The following is a 12,254-nucleotide window of genomic DNA, read 5'->3' as shown; positions in this document are numbered from 1 at the left end:
TTTCTTCTCTTGATAAACCAGGAAACATTATCTCTAAATGCTTTCAGACTGATAGTGCTCTTCCCCAATCTGATTTATAATATGTATTCCCAATCTTATTTGAAATTTATGTTGGTAATTTAGGCCTTGTATTAAGTTGCTTACATTAAAAGCACATAAAAATGAAACATTGCTTTCCCAGCATCTTTATTTTAAACATGCAGTAATTTAAAAGTGTATTAAACCAAGCCCAATGTTTTATCATTACAGAGGAATCATTTACTTATTTCAAGAAACTTAAGGGGAGAAATTTTGAGCCCTCTAACTACATAGCTTGATTTAATTTATGAAAAGCAAGTTTACGGCATTACAGCTTTATAAATCCTTGATACCCTGTTAATTATAGTTTATGGGACTCTTAGGTATTTCATAATCCTCACTGCAGCACAATATATTTTGCTTTATTGCAATATGTTGTGTCCTGATGCACAAATCTCACTTGGGATTCAGCTGCCTGAATCCTTCTTTTTGTTCCTTCTTTACTTAAAACATAGCTTAAAAAAGAGAAAGAAGTCTATTCTTCTATGGGAAAAAAAATCTATGTTTTGCTACTGTATTAACTGATCAAGGCTGTCAATATTGCAAAGCAACTATACCTTCTCTTTAGTCATCTAGACAATTGCAATCAAACAAGAGGGAGAAAGTAGCTTGTACAATCTTGCAGACATATAGAGGAGAGGGGGGAAAGCGCTAAGTATTAAGTTTAATGATCTGCACCTGGATTCAATCACCACTTTTAGTCTAATCATCAACCATTTTGGAATACAAAATTGCAGGAGATGCACAGCTGGAAAATAATAGTATCTTCCAAAGAAGAGAAAATCATTAAGGGAGCACAAATAGACTACTGTTTGATTTTATAAAGCTCAACTATTAAATTCAAGAAAGGGAGGGGGAGGGGCATGGAAAGGTATTTCATTCAGAAAGGGTGAGTTTATTTGGAGCAAATTTTTTTTTTTTCTTAAATAAAATAAAAGTAAAGACAGGCCAAATTGTTCTATTGCAATTCTGGGAATAATTTGCAAGAAATATATAAATGCATGAGGGAATATTGCATTATACATATTTGTGCCTGCTTTCCCCAAATAAATAGGCTTATAAGATTCCAGAGAGTGGAACTCCTGCTACCAAGGGAACTGACTTGTTTTTTCACTTATCTTTTAATGACTTCCTGCAGGCAAAGATCTATAGGCAAAATTCCCCCTTGTCTGCCTGCTGCTGTGGGTGTTCCTTAGAACCCCAGCACCATGTAATTATTCATCATATTTTGGCACTGCAACCATGAGGCAAAACTCTGTTTTGCAACAGTTAAGTAACAACAAATAAAGAATAAGAAAACCTCTTCTCTAGACTAGGGCATCGGTCATCCTTTACTTCATTCCTAGGACTTCTGTCTACCAGTCTACGTTTCTCCAAGAGAACAAAACAAGTCATAGGGAATGGAATGCTTTCATTTCTAGGTCTCTAGTCTTGGGAGAGGGGTGGGGGGCTTCTATTGTTGCCCTTTTCTTCCACCACTGTCTAGCAATTTCTAGGACTTTAATCAAAACAGTTCTGCCACCGATCCTGAAAAGGACATGCCATTCTACTCATCTGTGGTTCCAATCATCATCCTTATAACTTTCCAAACAAAAATATCACCTGCTGGCCACCATAGAGATATAATCTCTCCCTATTCAAATCTAAGTTTCTTGAGAGCTGAGACTCTCTTAATTTTTATTTCTGTATCCCCAATGCTTAGCACTTAACAGATGCTCATCAATTTAATCAGTCAGTCCTTGGAAGCATCACTATCGACTCCCAGCCAAATCATGTTTAATAGAGACAAGAGTCCAGTAACAGAAGTCCAACATGGAGACAGCCCTACTGGGAAGGATCGCTTGCTGGGTATAAGGCAAGAAGCAGCCTAGTGCATTACGGAAAGAAGGAAGTCCTTGGGAAATCCTGGTGCAGGAATAACCCTAGAATCCCTTGGAAAGAATCAGCTGCAAGGGCTGCCCCAAAACTCTGCAGAGGGGAAGGAGTTCTGAGGAAAACACTGTTCAGCCATAGCCCAGAATCTCATGACAAGAGTTGAGTTCTTGGCATTGTTCTAAGCACTTATACTATTATTTCATTGATCTTTACAACATCCCTGGGAGGTGGGTTTTATTATTATTACAATTTTACACTTGGGGAAACTGAGGAAGACAGGGATATCTAGTAAGTGCTGTAGGCTGGATTTGAATTCACATCTTCCTGATACTCAATCACCACCCCTGTAGAGCCCTCCAGGAGACAGCAAGTGAAGAGGCTGGGGATACTTAGCCACATAGCAATGAAGGAAAAAGAGTCTCCAGTTGTGGTGATAGCCAGGGAGTTTGTCCAGAAAGCAAGAAACAAAAACAAAACTCTTCAGCTACAGGGGTGCCAAGGGTCAAGGACATAGTAGAAGAGGAGTTCTGACTAGTATTTTGACAACCCCAGCCAAACAGCATCCAGGAAGCCTGATTAGAGACAAAATTAACCAGTTCCTACAGAAATAGGACCTTGTCTTGCCCAACATACTCAGGACTAGGCAGAGCCTGATCATACCATTTAAAAGTGCAATAGCAGAACTGGACCAAATACCCATTCCTCAGCCTAGGCACTGTTGTTGCTGAGAAGAGTAAATTAAATAAAACACACTTTTTAATTAAAAAATACCTTGGTCTTAGAGACTCCCACAATGTAAGCTCACCATGTAAGTGGTGTTATACAGAAGGGGAAAAAACCATATAATCCTACAGTCAAAAAAAAAAAAGTATTTAATGGAATGGAGACTTCCTAATCATTCCTGATTAAGTCATTAGGTAGGATTAGGGAGACATTTTAAAATGAAAACTCAGGAGCCAGGTGAAACATAGGAAGGTACACCTTTTTGCTCAAGTGGAAGACAAGTGGTTTGTTTTTTTTTAATGCTAAGAAGGAGAATTAAAAATATTTACTTGAGAATCTTAGTATAAGTAAGAGTCAAAGAGTATTATAAATATGACAGTAATTTTGGGTAGTTTTTTTCTATTTTTACAATCTCAGGACAAGATTAGTGTCACAAAATAGAGGTACATAAGATGAAGACAGTTTAAACATGGGAAAAGAATGTGGAAAGAGGTCTTGATTTCATCTGAAATAAAGGATGATTTAACATAATTACACAAATTTTCCCCCTCCACACATACACACACACATACACACATACATGTTATGGTATAAATGTATATTTAATTCATAATGGAAATGGGATAGAGGGACAAGGGAAGGAAAAAGAGGGATTTCAGAGGGAGGATAGAATTGGAAAGGGAATAGTCATAAACTAAATAAACTCCAGTGTCAGAGAAAGGAATATGAAGAGGGTAATGATAAAAAAAGAAAAGAAGAGTAAAATCCTGGGTTCAGGAGAAGGAAATGGAAGAGGAGAACCACAAGAGTAAAAATGGGCTATTTCCCATAGAGATCATAAGTTTTGAGCAAAATTTTTCTCTTTTTTCTCAGCCTCTCATTTGTAAAGACAGATGTAGAGGCATAAAGAAGAAAAAGAATAAGAGGACAAGGTGACATGATATGCATAGTTAATAATGATAACAGGGGCATGATGAGATGAATCCACCCATTTAATGGAAAAAGGGTAGGAAGTGGGTTAGAAAAGATAAAAGACTCTAGGAATATATTGTTTGGAAGTGACACATGTTAACCACAAAGATCAACATAGAGTTCCAATAATGATTTTCAGAACTTCCCTGAGAAGATACTTCCAAGGTCCAGATGACTACCTGAGACATCTGGGACTTAAGAAAAAAATGCAATGATTAAGTTGGGAGTGGGTTACTATGATACAGGAAGATGATATTATTTGATATTTATTTATATTTGTAAAGCCCTTAATCTTTGCTTTAATTAGAAATCATATTATCTAATTTTGCATCTGGGCTAATTACTTTCTTTTACTTATTTGATCTTATTTGATTAATTGTTGTCAACATCTCTCTTTCTCTGTATTCAGGATCCAGTGCAAAGCTAAGATGCTACCAGTCCCAGTTTGTCAGTCATTTGGCATGAATTGCTTAATAAATTTATATGCTTGAAAATTGGAACTTTTGTATTCTCAGTCATTTCATCTTTTTCACCATACGTAAGTTAGAGGACTTAAGATGAAAAATGTCATAGGCACCCTTCCAGAGGAATGATGGACTTAAAAAGCAGAATGAAATATACATTTCATGGTCAATATGGGGATTTGCTTTATGGCACAATTCTGTTTGTTATCAGAGATTTTAATGGTTTTTTATTGTTCAGTTTTTGAGGGGGGGACCTAGAAATAGGTGTGAGGAAAGGTTTGTAAAAGAAATAAACTGTCTTTTTTTAAAAGACACAAAGTGGTAACTTCAATATAAAACTTTTCCTAGCCAACCCTGCTATAATTTATCATACAGAATATTAATAATAATTTTCAAAGAGAAAATGAGATTCTTGATGGTTCTTTGGAAAATTAGGTTTGCGTAACTAATTCCAATATAGGCTTTCAAAAAATATTCCCTGATTGGATGATTAAAAAATCAATTCAATTTTTCCCTCCAGTTTTCTTCTTCAGAACTGTCCAAGACATTCTTAGGATTTCAAGCATTATGAGGCAAAAACTCATATATTAGTATTTTGTAAAAAATCATTTGAAATGCTTTCAAGATCATTAATGCAAAGTTAACAAAACTAATTCATGAGGCTGTTGTGAGGATTAAATAAAATGACATATTTAAATTGATTTGCAAAAGTTAAACTTAATAATGCTAGCTATTATTATTTAAATGTTAAGGAAGGGAATTTAAACTTTGCCACAAAATAAAATAAAATAATTTTTAAATATAATTTCTTCAATTGGAAGTTGAGGGGATGTCCATTAGTTGGGGAATTACTGAACCAGTTGCGCTATATGAATCTAATGGACTACCATTGTGCTAGAAGAAGAAAAAAAATGACCAGATAAACCTCAGAAAAACCCGGAAAGATTTATATGAACTGATGCTGAGTGAAGTGACCAGAACCAGGAGAACATCATATGCAGTATCAGTCACACTGTGAGATAACTAACTTTGATAGACATCTCTTCTTAGCAATGCAAGAATTTAAGATAAATCCAAAAGACACACATGCTGGAAAATGTTGTCCACATCGAGAAAAAGAACTATGGAGTCTGAACACCGATAGAATCATATTATTTGCTCTCTTTCTTTTTTTTTCCTTCTTTCTTATGGCTTCTCCCTTTGGTTCTAACTCTTCTTTCAAGAATTTACAATCAGTGTGGTAGCTGACCTTGATGCAGCGTTCATCTTCACTGAAAGCATTTAAGAACATGGCAGAAAACATCATGCTAAAAAGCATGGGACTAAGCACATAGCTGTGTTTCACTCCATTGGTAACCAGGAAAGCATGAGAGCATTGTCCATTATCTGAAATCCAGGCAAGTATGCCTGGATTGAAATGAGATTGTCATGTGAGGCTGATGAACATCACTGGGCAAACAAATTTTGGCATAGTTTTCCACAATCCCTCATGACTGACAGTATTAAAGACCTTGGTCAGGTCTAAAAATGTGGACAGATCTCCAGGCAATTCTCCTGGAGTTGTTAGACAAAAAACACCATATAGCCTGTTCCTCAGCCTTTTCTGAAGCCACACTGGCTCTCAGGTATATGCCCATCTTCTAGGTTAAGGATCTGCCTATTTAGGAAGACTCTACCAAGAATTTTGCCAGCAATGACTAAGAGAGGGACCCTTCTGTGATTGTGACATGACAGTCTATTTCCTTTACTTTTATAGACATGGACAATGGAGACCAAAGTGGCAGGAATGTTGGTGAATGTTTTTTTGTTTGCAGATGGTTGTGCCCTCAATGCAGCCTCTGAAGCTGAGATACGACAAAATATGAGTCAGTTCTCTGCTGCTTGTGCTAATTTTGACCTAACAATTAACATCAAGAAAATACAGGTGCTCCATCAGCCACCACCACATCATCCAGATGTGAAACCATTAGTTATAGCAAATGGATGAGTTTTGAATACTGTAGACAAATTCACTTACCTTGGTAATGTACTTTCCAGGGATGTACACATTGATAATGAGGTTGATGCATTCATTTCCAGAGTTAGCTCAGTGTTCGGGAGGCTCCAAAGGAAAGTATGGGAGAGAAGATCTATTAGACTGACTACCAAACTGAAGGCCTACAGAACTATTGTGCTGCCCTCATTGTTGTATGGCTGTGAAACCTGGACAGTATACCAGCACCATTCCAAGAAACTGAATCTATAGTCATATGAAAAAATGCTCTAAATCACTGTTGATTAGAGAGATGCAAATCAAAGGTACCACATCACACCTATCAGATTGGCTCACATGACAAAATTGGATGATGATAAATGTTGGAGAAAATGTGAGAGTTGGAACACTAATTCGTTGTTGGTGGAGCTGTGAGATGATCCAACCATTCTGTAGAGCAGTTTGGAACTATGCCCAAAGGGCTACAAAAATGTGCATGCCTTTTAACTCAGCAATGCTGCTTCTTGTACTGTATCCACAAAACATCATAAAAATGGGAAAGGGTCCCACATGTACAAAAATATTTATGGTAGCTCTCTTTGTGGTGGGCAAAAACTGGAAATCAAGGGGATGCCCATCAATTGGAGATTGGCAGAATAAATTGTAGTATGTGAATGTAATGGAATACTATTGTGCTATAAGAAATGATGAACTGTAAGACTTCAGAGAGGCTTGGGAAAGCTTATATGAACTGATGCTGAGAGAAAGGAACAGAACCAAGAAAACTTTATACACAGCAACAACCAGAGTGTGTGAGGATTTTTTTTTCTGGTAGACTTAGTACTTCATTGCAATGAAGGGACTTAAAAAATTCCCAAAGGTCTCTTAAGGCAAAATGCCTTCCACATCCAAAGAAAGAACTATGGAATTCCATCACAGAATGTAGCAGATCATTTTCTTTTGTATTACATTTTGGTTTGTTTTATGATTTCTCCCATTCATTTTAATTATTCTATGCAACATGATTAAGGTGAAAATGTGTTTAATAGAATGTACGGTTAGAACCTATATAAAATTTTATGCCATCTCAGGGAGGGAGGGGGTAGGCAGGGGGGAAGAAAGGGAAGGGAGGGGAAAAAAATCTAAGTTCTATGGAAATGATTATAGAACATTGAAAACAAATAAAATAATAAAAAAAGAACTTTGAAATTGGTTGTGTGACATGGGAGACACTGGCACAGGACCACTCAGCATGACTTGCACACATCAGAGAAGGTGCTGTTTCCCATGAGCAAAGCAGAATTGAAAAGCTCAAAGGAAACACAGGATGCACAAATTTAGAGTATCCACCCCAAAAGTTCACAGGGACTATTCCTGCCCAACCTATGACAGCATTATAAGCTCCTTTTGGTCTGATCAGTCACAGTCAGACACATTGAAACGTTAACACTAGCATAGTGAAGTCATTTTGGTGCTTTTCGAGAGCAAAAGACACCAACCAACCAATTGTTCTTTGCACATTACCTGTTGTTTTGGGGCAAGGGGAGGGGAGATATGAGGGGAAAAATGAGGAACAGAATCTTATGGAAGTGAATGTTGAAAACTAAAAATAAATAAATAAAAAGAAAAAACTTCACAGTCATATCTTCTGGAGAAATATGTAAAAACAATATCATAGAAATTATGTAGTCATTAGGTACCTCAAAACACTATTACAAGAGTTAGCAGAGGGTATAAAACTGGCATCCTGAAATCAAATCCTGAAAACTCATTCCAATTCACTCACAGCAGTTGTCACTTTCAAGTCAAGCTTTTAGATAAAATAGGAAAAAACATATATTTAACCACAGATAATGATTAATTTATTGCCAAAGAACTTTTCTTGTTGAAAAGGAAAATATTGCAAGGATAATCTATTATACCTGTGGAAAATAATAATAGAGTAGAACTGATATATTTGCAATGGGAACATTGATATGTCCAATAAAATTTTCATATTTAGCACAAATTAAAATTTTCAAATTAAAAATCTTTACTCTCATAGCAATACAGTGATGCAAATTAAAGATTCAAAAGTGTGTGAATTAATTGGGGTTTAATAAAATAAGTGAATTTTTATATATAATAAATATTAAGTTTTAAAAATATTTAACCATTTTTTAATATGCAATATGTCCTTTTTTGGTTCAATGAATCATTTTACATAATTAAGCATTGATTTTGGATTATTTTGATATATATTTTTTAATTCTTCATCAAAAAATCAAATTCTATGACTGAGTCTTGAACAAGCTCTCAACAGCCAGAAGATTTTTCTAAGACTAGCTTTTATTACTATGGTATTTATTTATTTATTTATTTATTTATTTATTTATTTATTTATTTATTTATTTATTTATTTATTTTTTTACTTCATTAAATTTATTTATTTAACTTTTAACATTCATTTTCACAAAATTTTGGGTTACAAATTTTCTCCCCTTTTATCCCCTCCCCCCCCAAACACCAAGCATTCTAATTGCCCCTATGACCAATCTGCTCTCTCTTCTATCATCCCTCTCTGCCCTTGTCTCCATCTTCTCTTTTGTCCTGTAGGGGCAGATAGCTTTCTATACCCCTTTACCTGTTTTTCTTATTTCCTAGTGGCAAGATCATTACTCGACAGTTGATCCTAACACTTTGAGTTCCAACTTCTCTTCCTCCCTCCCTCCCCACCCCTTCCCTTTGGAAGGCAAGCAATTCAATATAAGCCATATCTGTGTAGTTTTGCAAATGACTTCCATAATAGTTGTGTTGTATAGGACTAACTATATTTCCCTCCATCCTATCCTGTCCCCCATTACTTCTATTCTCTTTTGATCCTATCCCTCCCCATGAGTGTCGACCTCGAATTGCACTCTCCTCCTCATGCCCTCCCTTCTATCATCCCCCCACCCTGCTTGTCCCCTTATCCCCCACTTTCCTGTATTGTGAGATAGGTTTTCCTACCAAAATGAGTGTGCACTTTATTCTTTTCTTTAGTGGAATGTTATGAGAGTAGACTTCATGTTTTTCTCTCACCTCCCCTCTTTATCCCTCCACTAATGAGTCTTTTGATTGCCTCTTTTATGAGAGATAATTTGCCCCATTCAATTTCCCCCTTTCTCTTCCCAATATATTTCTCTCTCACTGCTTGATTTCATTTTGTTTTAAAGATATGATCCCATCCTATTCAATTCACTCTGTGCACTCTGTCTCTATGTATGTGAGCGTGTGTGCATGTGTAATCCCACCCAGTACCCAGATACTGAAATGTTTCAAGAGTTACAAATATTGTCTTTCCATGTAGGAATGTAAACAGTTCAGCTTTAGTAAGTCCCTTATGACTTCACTTTGCTGTTCACCTTTTCATGGTTCTCTTCATTCTTGTGTTTGAAAGTCAAATTTTCTTTTCAGCTCTGGTCTTTTCATCAAGAATACTTGAAAATCCTCTATTTCATTGAAAGACCATTTTTTCCCCTGAAGTATTATAGTCAGTTTTGCTGGGTAGGTGATTCTTGGTTTTAGTCCTAGTTCCTTTGACTTCTGGAATATACTGTTCCATGCCCTTCGATCCCTTAATGTAGAGGCTGCTAGATCTTGTGTTATCCTGATTGTATTTCCACAGTACTTGAATTGTTTCTTTCTAGCTGCCTGCAGTATTTTCTCCTTGACCTGGGAACTCTGGAATTTGGCCACAATGTTCCTAGGAGTTTCTCTTTTTGGATCTCTTTCAGGCGGTGTTCTGTGGATTCCTTGAATATTTATTTTGCCCTCTGGTTCTAGAATCTCAGGGCAGTTTTCCTTGATAATTTCATGAAAGATGATGTCTAGGCTCTTCTTTTGATCATGGCTTTCAGGTAGTCCCATAATTTTTAAATTGTCTCTCCTGGATCTATTTTCCAGGTCTGTTGTTTTTCCAATGAGATATTTCACATTATCTTCCATTTTTCCATTCTTCTCTCTTTGTTCTGTGATTTCTTGGTTTTGCATAAAGTCATTAGCCTCCATCTGTGCCATTCTAATTTTGAAAGAACTATTTTCTTCAGTGAGCTTTTGAATCTCCTTTTCCATTTGGCTAATTCTGCTTTTGAAAGCATTCTTCTCCTCATTGGCTTTTTGAACCTCTTTTGCCAATTGAGTTAGGCTAGTTTTCAAGGTGTTAATTTCTTCAACATTTTTTTGGGTCTCCCTTAGCAGGGAGCTGATCTGCTGTTCATGCTTTGACTTCATGTCTCTCATTTCTCTTCCCAGCTTTTCCTCCACCTCTCTAACTTGATTTTCAAAATTCTTTTTGAGCTCTTCCATGGCCTGAGCCCATTGGGTGGGCTGGGACACAGAAGCCTTGATTTCTGTGTCTTTGCTTGATGGTAAGCATTGTTCTTCCTCATCAGAAAGGAAGGGAGGAAATGCCTGTTCGCCAAGAAAGTAACCTTCTATAGTCTTATTTCTTTTCCCTTTTCTGGGCATTTTCCCAGCCAGTGACTTGACCTCTGAATATTTTCCTCACACCCACCTCACCTCCTGATCCTCCCAGCCCGTGTTTGTGGTCTGAGATTCAAATGCTGCTTCCAGCCTCAGGGCTTTTGGCGGGGGCAGGGCTGCTATTCAGTATGAGATTATGTTCTGGTGCTGAGATCGGGGCAGGGCCACCTCTCAGGCTCAGTTCCCTCAGGGGGTTTATGCACAGACCTTCCGCAATGGATTCAGGCTCCCGCCGGCTTGGGGAGCCCCTGTCTGCAGCCGCCTCTCAGCTTCTACCTCCCGGGGGGGGGCCTGAATTATGGGGGCACCCCACTCCCCTCTCGACCCGCCAAAGAGACTCTCTCACCCACCCCTGTCACCTGTGGGTGGAGGGACTTGTGCGGCCGCTGGAGATCCCGTCCCTGAAGCCTGCTCGGATCTGTTTCTCTCGGTGCCGCAGCTGTGGCCGCAGCAGGTCTGGGCTGGGCTTTGTGTCTGCAGCGCGACGGACCTTTTGCGAGAGGTTTGCAGATCCCTCTGTGGGTGGAGGGACCCGTGTGGCCGCTGGAGATCCTGTCTGTGAAGCCTGCTCGGATCTTTTCCTCTCGGTGCCGCGGCCGCGGCAGGGCTGCACTCAGCTCCCAGTCCCGGCGCCCAGTCCGCAGCGTGAAGGACCCCCCCCCGCGAGAGGTTTGCAGGTCTCTCTGGAACAGAAATCTCCCTCGCTCCAATGTTCCGTGGCCTCTGGGTGCGGAATTGGCCATGAGTTACTTCCCTGTAGCCATTCTATGGGTTGTGGGTTCAGAGCTATATTACTATGGTATTTAAATCAAATGATTTACTAGACAATTTAAGCATGTTATTTTCCATCTCTTGGATAATTTTTTAACCTTTCAAAATATGTGTCAAGATATAAGGTCTAGTTGTAGTAATCCAGCTCTATTTGGGAATTTCTTATTCCACAATAATTGTGATTCTTAATATATCTTTTTGTTTATCAGAGTTCAACATTCCCTGTATGAGGATAAACTTTCCAATGCAGCAATACATTTAAAAATAAAAGTTCTAAATATGTTTCATGCAGATGTTTCACAATGATTGGTGAGGTTGGACGTAAAGACTCATCTGGATTCTTCTGAAAATGATTTTGGTATAACTTTGGATAAAAATTTTTGATCATTTCCCCACCCTTTATCATCCCAATAATTGTATTGACTTGCCAAAGAGAATTTTTTTTTTCCTTCCTAACAGTGCAGGATCTGACCTCTTCATTCATTCATACTGTCACATATTTACTTGTATTGTACACATACTTACATTTATGATCTCATTTTTTCAGACTTCAAGAAACTTAGGATACATTGTAATCAGTAACACTCTCTTCAGTTTCAAGCTTCCTCTGAAGGTCTTTACTTGTATTCTGAGGAATAATTAGACCATTTTGTTACAATCACTGATAGATTCTAGGATCTGTTTCTCATTTTGAAATGTGCTATTATTTTCTCTCTACTAAGACAGAGCCTAATTCATCATTGGCTTCAATAATCCTTGAAAGGCTTGACTTCAAATACCTCTAAAAGTCACTGGAGTGTGCATTTTAAGAATTAAAGCATTTGCATATTTCCTTTTCTTAAAAGCATAGAACGAAAATATACTAAAAACAGCAATGATAAGCATATGTAGAGAAT

The sequence above is a fragment of the Notamacropus eugenii genome, chromosome 2 (genome assembly GCF_028372415.1).
Source record: "Notamacropus eugenii isolate mMacEug1 chromosome 2, mMacEug1.pri_v2, whole genome shotgun sequence".
Classification (NCBI taxonomy): Eukaryota; Metazoa; Chordata; class Mammalia; order Diprotodontia; family Macropodidae; genus Notamacropus; species Notamacropus eugenii.
The sequence above is the reverse complement of the archived record's forward strand: the minus strand, read 5'-3'. Positions refer to the sequence as shown.